Source organism: Camellia sinensis, chromosome 13 (assembly GCF_055761805.1).
Source record: "Camellia sinensis isolate YWXY chromosome 13, ASM5576180v1, whole genome shotgun sequence".
Lineage (NCBI taxonomy): Eukaryota > Viridiplantae > Streptophyta > Magnoliopsida > Ericales > Theaceae > Camellia > Camellia sinensis.
In genome coordinates this window covers 130040093-130051802 of record NC_138973.1, presented here as the reverse complement: position 1 = coordinate 130051802, position 11710 = coordinate 130040093, and positions in this window count along the sequence as shown.

Here is an 11710-nt window from a genome sequence, read left to right as displayed (position 1 = left end):
GAGAATCAAGGCTCCTAGGTGAGTATCTCATGGATTTTGTTTGGAATTTGTAGATTCAAGTTTGATTAATGGCCAAGAACATGAATTAGTTTGATTATAAGGAAATTGAGTTGAATTTGTTGAATTTGAAGTCATAAAACACATGCATGTAGAGAGTTGGTATGGATTTCCATGTTTGAGCTTAATTTGTGTAATCTATGTTGAAGTTTGATTGAAATCCATGTGTATGACCATTTCTTCACCAAATGAGTTGTGAATAATGTGTATTTCTCACATGCAAGAATAGATCATGAAAGTGTAAGCTTTGCATGTTGAATCTGATGTGTTGGTGATGAATTTGGATTAATATGAGACATGCATGTAAGTAATACATTAATATGAGACATGAATTTGGTGTTTATATCATGTTGGTACAAGTATATGTGAAATTGGAGCCATAACATGCAAGAAATGTGATTGAAATGTCGAATTTGAGCTCAAGAACACAATCTGGGAATACCCAGAAATTTGATGTCCACTCGAGCGAGGAAACCGCCGCTCGAGCGTAAATTTCGTGCTCCCAGTATTTTCTGCAGACCTTGTTGTCCGCTCGAGCGGGGAAGTTTACGCTCGAGCGGGGAGCTATGTTTCATGAACTTCTGCTCGAGCGTCCGAGTTCACGCTCGAGCGTAAAAACGTTACATCCAGTACTTTTTGCAGACATGGTGTCCGCTCGAGTGGGAAGCCATGTAGAGAGGCCTTTCGTTCGAGCGCTAGAATGAACACTCGAGCGTAATTTTCACCTATCCAATACTTTTGCAGGCTTCAAGGGTCCGCTCAAGCAGGGAAGTCCACGCTCGAGTGGGGACCCTATTTTCTGAAATTTTGTTTATGCATTCTGAGTTCCGTTTTCTATTCTCTTTCACTTCTAAGTACTCTTAGGCATGCATTGAGCATTGTAATTGAATTAAAGAGATAAGAATAAAGCCTAAAGAGGAAACTGTGAATTTAGGAACGGATTGAATAGTTGTTGACCCTTTTGTGTTCATGGACTGTGTAGGGTCGAGCTCTAGGGCAAACCAACCAACTGATCACTGTGAGTAATATCGATATTTGAAACTTATCAGTTGTCCAATTGCTTATTTCCTTATAAGCCTTGTGAGTTTGCCAGTTTGAATTATGGACAAATGTTTGATACGAATGAATGAATGAGCCAAAGGCCGTTTTGACATGAACAAATGGGCCGAAGGCCGTTTTGACATGAATGAATGGGCCAAAGGCCGTTTTCACATGAACAAATGGGCCAAGGGCTGTTTTGACATGAACGAAAGGTCCAAAGGCCGTTTTGACATGAATGAATGGGCCAAAGGCCGTTTTCACATGAATGAATGGGCCCAAGGCTGTTTTGACATAAGGAAATGGGCCGAAGGCCGTTTTGACATGAACGAATGGATCAAAGGCCGTTTTGACATGAATGAATGGATCAAAGGCCGTTTTGACATGAATGAATGGGCCAAAGGCCGTTTTGACATGAATAAATGGGCCAAAGGCCGTTTTGACATAAATGAATGGGCCGAAGGCCGTTTTGACATGGATGGATGGGCCAGAGGCCATTTTGACTTAAATGAGTAGGCCAGAGGCCGTTTTGATAGGAATGAAGAATAAATGTTAAATAAAAATGTGAATTAGGCCCAAGGCCGTTCAGAATATGTTGTTCTACATATCGTTTGTGTCTTCTTATTTGATATTATTCACTGGGCTATCGCTCACGCTCATTCATGTGTTTGTAAGTGAGCCAAGAGAGGTCCAGACCCAGCCCCAGTGAAGTCTGTGTGGAACAATCGAGTTTTGGAAAGTTAGCCCATGTGTCTCACGCATGAGACTCGCCTTTGCCTTTTGTCATTTTGTTTTATGTTGTTATATTGGCGAAGTCTTTGTATATGTTGTATATAGTTTTCATGGGTTGACTTAGTTTTTGGATGATCCTGTTTGTACAGAACTTATGCTACTGCACTTCTGTTGTGAGTTATTAATGTATATGTGTTTGGTTGTATTGATGTGCCATGTAAGCACAGCTCTATAGACAAAGTTTTGAACTACTTCCGTTTGGCCCCCATTAACTCTGTTAAAATACATTTGTCATGGTTCGAGGCCATAGGTAATCTCATGATTACTGGCCAGTTATGTCCTTAACCCACGGGGGCGGGTTTGGGTCATGACAATGTTGCACCGAATTAGGCCCTTCATGGATGGATCCCATTATAATGTTCTTAAAAGACGACGTCTTACCCGAAGAGAAGAAAGAAGCCAACAAGATCAGAGCAAAGTCGCAGCGATTTTGGCTCTCCCCATCAACGGCCCTGTACAAAAAATCCTTCACAGGATCTTACTTGAAATGCGTCCATCCCGGCAAGGTTGAGGCATTCCTATTCAAGATACACGAAGGCGTATGTGAAAGCCACCAAGGGGGCAGATCATTGGCTTACAGAGCAATTTCGCAGGGGTATTGGTGGCCTTACATGCAAGCAGATTCAGAGAAGTATGTCAAGAAGTGCGAGAAATGTCAGAAGTTCGCACATCAAATACATCAACCAACCAGAGAACTTCTACTATTAACTAGCCCATGGCCCTTCGCAATGTGGGGCTTGGACATAGTAGGACCATTTCCAACGGCATCCGTCAGCAGAAAGTTCTTTCTTGTAGCGACAGACTACTTCACAAAGTGGGTGGAGGCAGAAGAACTAGCATCAATAAAGGAAAAAGATGTGAAAAAGTTTGTCTGGCAGAATATCATCACTCAGTTTGGCATACCAAAAGCTCTAATGTCTGACAACGACACTCAGTTTGATGGCAAAATTTTTAGAAGCTTTTGTGAAGAATACAAGATAGAATTCTACAATTCTACACCGGCATACCCCTAAGCAAATGGCCAAGCAGAAGCATCAAACAAAGTCATCTTGGATGGATTGAAGAAAATGTTAGAGAAAGCAAAAGAAAAGTGGGCTGAGGAGCTCCCTTATGTGTTTATGGGCTTACCGTACCACACCTCGATGGTCTACTAGAGAAACACCTTTTTCCTTGGCCTATGGCATAGAAACAGTAATCCCACTGGAAGTTGGCCTCCCCACAATTAGAAGTGAAAATTTTGATCCAGACTTAAATGGAGAAGCCATAGCATTGGAGCTTGACCTTGCAGAAGAAAGAAAAGAAAGAGCACTAGTTCACATCACCTCATACCAGCAGGAGTTATCCAGAAAATATAACAAGACTGTACATCTAAGGCAATTCAAAATTGGAGATTGGGTGCTGCGCAAAGTAATGGGAAACACCCTGGTATTCGGAGACGGCAAGTTAGGGCCCAATTGGGAAGGACCATACAAAGTGGTTGGATTAACAGGAAATGGGGCATACCACTTGGAAGATGAAGATAGCAAAGCCATTCCCAGACCATGGAACACTGTCAATCTCAAACTATTTTATTTTTAGCTTTTTTTTTTTAAGTACTTGTAATTTTTTCTTTTCTCAATAAAACAAGTAGTTTCTTTTTCAGCATAAATTGTTTTGTTCTGTAAAAAGAGTTTTAGCACACTAGGGGCAATAAAATCAGAGTTGGCCGGAATAACCAACTTTGAGCTCTCTTCAGCTAGGATTAGGATCTGGGCTGAAGAGGTTGGCTGGAAAAACCAACACCTTTTCTAAGCCGAGGATAAGGATCTAGGCTGCAGGACGTTTGGCTGGAATAACCAAACACTTTGCTCCAGGTTGGCAGGAATAACCAACTTTGAGCTCTCTTCAGCTAAGATCAGGATCTGGGTTGAAGAGGTTGGCTGGAAAAACTAACACCTTTCTTAAGCCAAGGATAAGGATCCAGGCTGCAGGACATTTGGCAGGAATAACCAAACACTTCGCTCTAGGTTGGCAGGAATAACCAACTTTGAGCTCTCTTCAGCTAAGATCAGGATCTAAGCTAAAGAGGTTGGCTGGAAAAACCAACATTTATTGCTCTTTCGCCGAGATAAGGATCCAGGCTAAAGAGTGGTTGGTTGGAAAAACCAACACATAGTGCTCTTCAGCCAAGATAAAGACCTAGGCTGAAGAGTGGTTGGCTGGAATAACCAACTTTTAGTACTCTTCAGCCGAGATAAGGACCTAGGCTGAAGAGTGGTTGGCTGGAATAACCAACTTTTGGTACTCTTTAGCCGAGATAAAGACCTAGGCTGAAGAGTGGTTGGCTGGAATAACCAACTTTTAGTACTCTTCACCCGAGATAAGGATCAAGGCTGAAGAGGGGTTGGTTGGAATAACAACTTTTAGTACTCTTCAGCCGAGGTAAGAACCTAGGCTGAAGAGGTTGGCAGGTGTGATCAAATAGGTTAAATGGTTAAAACCGAGATAGTCATTTCGGCAGAGTTATACTTCATGCATTTCTGGCAAGAAAGTAAAGGCAACCATAGAGTTAACCCAACAAAGAGATGCAGAAATTGAAGATTTCATTCCAAATTCAAGTCAAATGTACAAAAGTGGGGCCTCAGCCCAGTTACAAAACTTCATTAGCAGCAAAAAAAGAAAAATAAAAAAATCAGGAGAAAAGGTCTTCTAAATCGGCATCCAAATCAACCCGGTCTTCACCCAGAGGTAGCTCGGTGGAGACAAGCACACCTTGGTTGAGCTCGGTAGAAGGCACCACATCAGACACAGTAGGCAAAGGTGGGATGGAGACCACTGGAGTTGGGGAGATAGACTGGCGACTGGGGTAGGTGTTGCCTTCAGGAGCGGGATCTTCATCTTCCCCTTCTTGCCGAAATTTTTGCTGAATGACAGCAGCGTACTCCGCCATACAGCTCGGTATGAAATACGGAGGAGGATTGAGGAAGACCTCGGTCTCTGGGCCATGACCGAGCTGCACCACAACCGCCTTCCATCCGTATTTGAAGAATAGATCTTTTGCAGCTTCGCATTGTTCAATATAGGTGGCCTCCCTCCTTGTAACCCCGGTCTTCTGCGTCTTCTACTTTTTTCTCCAACTCGGTTATCTCGGCATTCTTCTTTCCTTCGAGCTTGGCCAGCTCGCGCAGATATTTGCCTTTCAGCACGGCCGCAGCCTTCTGCTTATCTACTTCGGTTGAGTTGACAAGACCGGTCAGGTGGGCCACCTCGGTTTGTAGCTCGGCCATTTTCTTCGTGGCCTCGTCTAGCTCAGCCGATTTAGCATTGGCCTCTGCTGTGGTTTACCTTGTGATTTTTTGAAGCTCCAACACACACTTATGAGCGATGTGATTTTTTTGCATGGCCTGCAAAAGGGTGGTAAGCAACTTTTAGTAAAACCGAGCAAAAAGATGAACAAATTGTAAAGACAAGCAAAAGGGCAACTTACAAGCACCATTGATTTTGTGGCCGAGCGAATGGTCTTCAACTCGGTGAGATGGTCGTGGTGCTCCATATCGGCTGGAAGGAAAACGCTCTTGGCAAGGTTAAACGCCAACAAATGGTCTTTTTCTACAACCACTGAGTTAGAATCTTTGATAGCACAATTCTAAAACGTGATCTTTGGTGCCCATTTGGAGGAGCTAGCTCGGTTTGAGGGCTCGGGCTGGGGGCTTGGTGGCGCGGTTTGGTGGAGCGCGGTTTCATCCTCGTCAATAAGGCGTGGCTCGGTTGTGGAAGTCTGAGCACGCTTGCTTGCCTGAGATGATGAAGGTTGATTGGTTGGCTTGTTGTACCTCGACCTGATTTGTTTCAGTGAGGAGGGCCCTTACTGCTCTCTTCTTGGCCATCTCTTGCTCCGCTGCTAATGGGACCAAATTGACTTGTGGAAAGGAAGGATTAGGTTCTGGTGATGGCTCTAAGAGGAAGTTTGTTACTCTGGTCTTCCTCCTGCTGTTGTATCTGTAGGTCGGCTCAAAGTTGAGTAGCTCGGCCCAACTTCGATTTGGATGTCTTAGTGCGGCGCGGAGGGCGTCAAGATTGGGGTAACAGTACAGCGACTTTAAATGGTTCAAGCCTGCGTGAAGGAAAAAGACAACGGTTAGTGCGGTTGAAAATAAGAAAATCGAAGTAAAGAAAAGTGTGAAATAGAGCCGAGGTATTCATATCGGCTACACCTTTGTTCCAGTTTATTCGGTCGCTTGGGATCTGGGCTTCCTGGTCTTCGAAGTTACCAGAGACACAGAAAAAATCATCATCGTTTACATCTTTATTTGGGGTGTTTTTTATTATTTTTTCACAGCAGCTCCTTATTCTTAAATAATAAACCCAGCCGTCTTCGTTTTGGCCTAGAGAATATTGGTGAAATATCTCCGCTAAACTGAGGTTGAGGCCAAGCCAGCGGTTTAGCTCGGCGATGCCATTTATTATTTGGTATGAGTTTGTGGAAAGCTGGGTAGGGCAGAGATTTGTTTGTCTAAGAAATTCACAAAAAAGGGGCTGCATAGGGAATCAGAGTCTGGTTTCTACAATAGAAAGAAGGGTGAAGGGAACGAAGCCCTGTTTTTCCCAGGGTATGGTGTCTAGCTCGGCTAAACTAAGATAGACGTCATCAGGGATATGGTAGTCCCTTCGGAACTCGGCCATAGCCCCTGGTGAGTTTACTAGGAACCTATATTTTCCCATGTGGTCTTAAATTGTGTATAAATTTGCTGGAGTACCGGCTCGGTGGTGAGATGACGCTGAGTAGCGCGGTTGAGCGTTCAAGGGAGTGTCTAGCCAACCTAAGTTTGCAAAGTGAAAAAGAAAGGTGTTAAGCACAGATCGTTGGACCGCGCTAAAAGACACAAAGGTAGAATAAATGGAGTCCTAGCTTGGCTACGTGAGGTATCTCATTTTTAGCTCGGCCTGAGCGAGGGACTGTAGCCCGGCTGAGAAAATGGGGAGTTCACAGCCCGATTGTGGGTTGTAGTGCGACATCCTTAATTCGGTTTTGACTAAGTCAGGGAGCTGGTTTGGCCCCAAGTTATAGCTCGGTCGGTGTTTGAGGCTTTCTAGCACGGTATTGCACAAACCTAATACAGCTCGCTAGCCTGGCTAAATAATACGGATGGTTCTTGAACTGATTGTAACTACAGCTTTGGTGTGGAGTTTTAGTTCGGTTGTACCTAAGCCTTGAGTTGCCCAAACAGGGTTTTAGCTCGGTCACACCACGATTCTGGATTCAAACCTCTTAAATTTTTGAAATCCAGAGGGTGTGCTCTTTTACATAAACCTATGGTTTGGGGGTTTGGGTTTTGGTGTTCTTTGTTCTTACTCATAACATGTTTACACAGAGAATGTTTCGTGTTATACATGAGTATATATGTATCTATATTGGGCATATTCACAAAAATGAATGGAAAAACGAAAGACTTGACCCACTTACCAGTTCGAAATGAAGGAATCGAAGGTGAAAACAATACCAATAGTGAATACGAACTTTTACAGACACAGTATTGAGGAAAAATGCAAGCTCAGAAAGTAGAGAGAAGAAGATGAATAGTGGTGCGTTTGGTTCATGGAATAGGGTTTTTGTGAAAAGCACGAGTTTGGGCGGGACTGTTCAAATTTTGCGAAGTACGAAGATGGCGCGGCAACTGTATTTGACCAATAGAAGCTGCCACGTGTCCAAGAGAATAGAAAGCGATTTAGTTACAGTGCCTGAAAAGACATCTTGACCGAACCAGTCGGTAGCCCGGCGGAATTTTAGCTCTGCTGAGAGCCTAAAGTCTTTTAGCTCAGCTGGTAACAAGTAATCCCGATCATGCTGCACAGATAGAATTAGGGGGCAATTGAGAGGGTAATTTATAAATAAATTGGGCCGTGCTAGGTAGTGCGTCGTTCTATGGGCTGTGGTGAAAAAGGATTGGCAAGTGGACCGCGGTCTAAGTGTTAGTTCAGTCCAAGTGTGATTATAGTCACTAGACGGAGTAAAAATAGTTAGCTCGGTCATAATACTCAGAGCCGAGGTATGATGGCTTCACGCAGTGGATCTCACTCTGGTTAGCGTGGTAGTAGCTTGCTGTGGTTAGCTCGGTTTCAATGGGCACAAACCGAGGTACAAGCAACAAACGGAAGAACTGAGCTAGTTGGAGCTCGATCATTTCTACCTTTTTAGCATGGCCATGTTAGTTCGTTCGTTTGGTCATACTACCGAAGTAAAACCATCTCACTTGGTTTAAGTAGTGAAGGGGGTGTTGAGGGATAAGCATTATCTTTCAGGAGAGTGATTCCTAGGAGGACTCTACATGGAGGAGTAAGAGTCCTACTAGGATTATGCCACACGGAACCTATAAAAGCTTACAACATAACCTATGGAAGGGGTAACACAACTTTGATTCTCGAATACACAGAGATTTTGTCTATTTTGCTGACTTAGGCATCGGAGAGGTATCCGGCACACACTCGCCGGCTAGCTCACGTTTGTGTTTTTAGGGAGTAAAGCGACGACGTTTGGAGGAGCGCAAACTTGATCAACAGGATTATACGAGAACATTATTTCTTGCTCGTGCAGTTCCCAACCATGATTCTCGTCACTAGGAGTTCGGGCTTAAGATCGACATTCTTGAGTTTCAGGGAGGTCCGGCACCGGAGGAATTCCTAGACTGGGTGGCTATTGTCGATGAAGTCGTGGAGTTCAAGGAGGCTCTCGACTCTAAATGGGTTCCTTTAGTACCAGGTTTCGTGGCAGTGTGGTTGCATAGTGGCAGCAAGTCAAGATGACTAAGCAAAGGCGAGGAAATGAGAAGATTGGTTCATGGGAGAAGTTGAAGAAGCACATGCGAACTACTTTATCACCCATTAATTACACGTGGCTCTTGTACTTGAGGTTGCAAAACCTGCGGCAAGGGACACGCACCGTTGATAACTATACGACGGAGTTCTACCAGCTTATAACCAGAAATGAGTTGATAGAAACAGATGATCAGTTGGCTTCAAGGTATTGGAGGACTAAGACCACAATTCCAAGACAATATGAACATGTTTGATTTGTTCACTATCTCTGATACTTACAAATGAGCACTATAGTGAGAAAAGCAAAGTAATCGAAAGTCCACGACGAATGCATAAGGTAGTTCAGCACCACCATATCGCACTGTTATGGCCCAAGCAGCGGCCAAACCAATGGTCCAACCTATCGCTTGAGCAACGGGGGAAGTCGGCACAAACCCTTCATGTTTCAAGTGAGGGAAAATGGGACACCAAGTGGCAAACTGCAAGAAAGGAGAGCGTTCCAGAAAAGCCCTATTGCTAGAGATAGATGAGTCACTAGAAGATCAAAATGGCGATTATAAGCACACACTAGATTATGATGGGTCTGAACTGGAAATGGAAGAGGTTACCGGAGATCATGGTCTCTTGTTGGTTGTTCGGTGGGTTTGTCTAGCTCCTCAAGAAACTAGCAAAGACTCGTGACTACATAATAAAATATTTCAATCGACTTGTACCATTGACGACAAGGTGTGCTAATTTGTGATCAACTTAAGAAGCTGTGAGAACGTGGTGTCGGAGGAAGTTGTGCAGAAGTTGGGCTTGAAGAGAGAGCAACACCCTAGTCCCTACAAATGAGGGTGGTTCAAGAAAGGGAATGAGGTAAATGTAATTTTAATTTCTTTTTCCATTGGATTGAACTATAAGGATCAAGCATGGTGTGACATAGTGGCCATGGATGCATGTCATCTCCCCTTGGAGCGACCATAGCAGTATTATCGAGAAATCAAACATGATGGCCACAACAATACCTACAATTTGATGTTTAATTTCACCAAAATTGTCTTGCTTCCTTTAAAAGAGTTTTCCCCAAAACCAAAATCTAGGAAGGGTACTAGCCTTTGACAAGGGCGCAATTCAAAGCAGAGATTGTTGAGACAAATATGGTTTTTTTGTTGGTTGCCAATGAGGGTTTAGTAAAAAAATCAAAAGGGATTATTCCTAAACTGGTACAACCATTATTGGAGGAGTTTGTTGATGTGTTCCCTGCAAAGCTGCCTAATGGATTGCCTCCTCAAAGGGATATTCAACATCCGATTAACCTAGTGCCTAGATCGAGTCTGCCTAATAGAGCCCACTATTGGATGAACCTGAGCATGAGGAATGAACATGCTAGATTGAAGAGTTGCTGACCAAGGGCGTCATCAGAGAAAGCGTCAGTCCTTGTGCAATTCTGGTTCTGCTAACACCTAAAAAGAATGGGACGTGGCACATGTGTGTTAACAGCCAAGCTATTAACAAGATTACAGTGAAATACTATTTTTCCATCCCATGGTTGGATGATTTGCTTGATTAGTTACTCGGGCTAAGGTATTTACCAAGCTAGATCTGAAGAGTGGGTACCATCATATTCGAATTAGGTCTGATGATGAGTGAAAGATAGCTTTTAAGACTCGGGAGGGCCTCTTCGAGTGGCTAGCCATGACTGTTGGGCTATCCAATGCCGCCAGCACCTTTATATGAGTAATGACCCAAGTCATGAGACCCTTCATTTGTAAATTCGCAGTTGTTTACTTTGATGACATTTTGATTTATATTCCTACTACTAAATTACATCTGCAACATATTCGAGAGGTACTAACAATGTTGCAGCGATAAAAGCTTTTTTGAGCCACCAACAAATGTGTGGTCATGACAAATAAAGTTTTTTCCTTAGTTTCATTGTTTCCAAGGATGGGATTTTTGTGGATGAATCTAAGGTACAGGTAATGAAGCAATGGCATCAACCAAGGACCTTATTTGACATTCAAAGTTTCCATGGGCTCACTTTTTTTTTTTTTTTTTTACAGAAGATTCACTCCTTACTTTAGCACTGTCATGGCCCCAATAATAGATTGCATGAAGGAAGGAAAATTTATGTGGACCGACGAAGCTAGCCGGCCTTTTGGGGTCATCAAGTAGAAGTTAATAACGACGACAATGCTGGTTCAACCAGATTTCACCTAACATTTTGAATTTCAATGCGATGCATCCAAGGTGGCAATTAAGGATGTCCTTAGCCAGAATTCCAAGCCAGTGGCGCATTATAGTGAGAATCTCAATGGTGTTAAGCTAAAGTATAACACCTATGATGTCTAGTTCTATGCCATTGTGCAATCCCTCAAGCACTGATATCACTACCTCATCCACAGTGAGCTTGTTCTATATTCTAACCATGAAGTATTGAAGCACCTCATCAACCAAGACAAACTTTCCGATCGTCATGTGTCATGACCCGAACCCGCCCCTATGGATTAAGGTCATAACCGGCCAGTAATCAAGGGATTACCGGCGGCCTCAAACCGAATGAAATATACTCCATCAGAGTTAAGGGACAAATGGAAGTAACTTAAAAATTTTGCCCATAGAGCTGTGCTTACATAGCACATTATAGCATTTCACATATATTCGTTAATAACTCACATCAAAAGGAAATTAACCCAAAGTTATATACATACAAAAATGGTCTAACGTTTTCGCCAATGTAGCAAAATTATAACAAAAGAACAAAAGAGGCAAAGACAAGTCTCGTGCGTGAGACATTTGGGCTGACTCTTCAAAACCTTGACTGTTTCTCACATACTTCACCGAGGCTGGTTTTGAACATCTCTTGGCTCACCTACGTACACATGAATGAGTGTGAGCGAAAGCCTAGTGAATAATATTAAATAAAGAAAATACATGAATGAAGTTCGAAATAGGTATACATATATCAAACGGCCTTAGGCCCATCTTTAGTTTTATCCAATACATTAGACAGCTTTAAGCCTGAGCATATCAGACGACCTTTGGCCCA